This window comes from Eumetopias jubatus, unplaced genomic scaffold (assembly GCF_037043125.1).
Source record: "Eumetopias jubatus isolate StellerSeaLion01/CBP00866 unplaced genomic scaffold, mEumJub1_p1.0 scaffold_15, whole genome shotgun sequence".
In the NCBI taxonomy this organism is placed as follows: domain Eukaryota; kingdom Metazoa; phylum Chordata; class Mammalia; order Carnivora; family Otariidae; genus Eumetopias; species Eumetopias jubatus.
The window spans coordinates 51,390,422-51,392,162 of record NW_028274821.1 but is presented as its reverse complement, the minus strand read 5'-3'; the positions used below and the strand labels follow the sequence as shown (position 1 = coordinate 51,392,162).

The 1,741-nt window shown below is 42.1% G+C and overlaps 1 pseudogene; it reads left to right on the top strand.

Moving 5' to 3' along the window:
• Positions 1-602: 602 nt before the first annotated feature.
• LOC114218136 (U1 small nuclear ribonucleoprotein C pseudogene) lies at positions 603-1,081 on the top strand (annotated as a pseudogene).
• Positions 1,082-1,741: the final 660 nt, after the last annotated feature.

The window sequence follows — 1,741 nt, the reverse complement described above, 5'->3', positions numbered from 1 at the left end:
CCCTCTCCCACTCCCCCTGCTTGTGTTCCCTCTCTCACTGTCTCTCTCTCTCTGCCAAATAAATAAATGAAATCTTTAAAAAAAATATTGACCAAAAGGGACAATATTCTTAATGCCAAATAATTTCTGTTCTCTCTCCTTACATTCCAGAGATTTTTACTCAAATTATGGCAGAAAATGCCCAATATCTATTATCTCTCTTTTCCTTAATAATAGATTATGGTTTTTAAACTTGGAACATTGTTTTCCAGCTAAAAGACTAAATTTCCCAGTCTCCTTTTGTAGTTAAATGGGACTGTTTTGACTAATCAGTGTAATTAAAAGTATTGTGTGGCGGTATCAAATAAAGGGATCTGTCCATCTTGTCCGTTCACTTCCTTCTATCTTTCTGCCTCTGCCTGGAATGAAGATATGGTGACAGGAGCTCTAACAGCCACTTTGGATCTTGAGGAGAGGGGACAGCTATAAGGAATACAACAGAGAAGAGTGTGGGAGTGGTCCCTGACCACTTTGTGGAAGCGTGATTCCACCCCTAGTATTAACAACCTCCAGGTCATTTCTGGGCGGTGTGGGTCGGAGTGGCCAATGGCCTGCAGAACAACATGCCTAAGTTTTATTGTGACTACTGTGACACGTACCTCACCCATGACTCTCCATCTGGGAGAAAGACACACTGCAGTGGTAGGAAACACAAAGAGAATGTGAAAGACTACTATCAGAAATGGATGGAAGAGCAGGCTTAGAGCCTGATTGACAAAACAACCGTGACATTTCAACAAAGAAAGATACCTCCTACTCCATTCTCTGCTCCTCGTCCTGCAGGGGCAATGACCCCACCTCCCCCAAGTCTCCCAGCTCCTCCTCGCCCTGGCATGATGCCAGCGCCCCATATGGGGGGCCTCCCATGATGCCAATGATGGGCCCTCCTCCTCCTGGGATGATGCCAGTGGGACCTGCTCCTGGAATGAGGCCACCTATGGGAGGCCACATGCCAATGATGCCTGGGCCCCCAGTGAAGAGACCTCCTGCCCGTGCCATGATGGTGCCCATTCGGCCACGAATGACTCGACCAGACAGATAAGGAGAGACAGGAACCTCTATATTCATTTTATATTCCTTGTTCTACTTCACCAGGAGATCATGGTGCTGTGACTCTGGGTGTTTTCTCACAGCAGGACAAGGAAGACTTGCTCCCCCTTCCTATCAAAGAGAGAACAGTTTTTGCAGGGGAGTAGTGGGACAAAAAACAAAAACAAAAAAAACAATTTTCATTTGTATTGTGAAATGTGAAAATAAAATTGTCAACTGTTTTAGTTTAGAAAAAAAACAAAAACAACCTCCAGACTTCTTAAAAACTGTGAATTAAAAATAAAATTCTGTCTTGTTTAAGCCACCCATATTTTGGATTTCTCTGTACTTGGAGCCAAACTAATTCTAACTAATTGAAACTCTAGTATTCTACTTTGAGGATCTAGGCCTTTACTATGTCCTTCTGTTGCTCTGTAGCATTAAATCCTTACTTATTTATTTACTTATTTAATAAATGCTCATTGAATATCCACCATTCACCAGGCATAGACTAGGCACCATATATTCAGTGGTGAGCAAAACAAACATTGTCTCTATCGTTTAGAGCTTACAGTCTAGTGAAGGAGACAGACAATAAAATGTGAGATATAATCTTTTATTTCCAACTTTTGCTATCTTTTCCCCCTTCTCTTGAACTATTCTTTAATTTGTG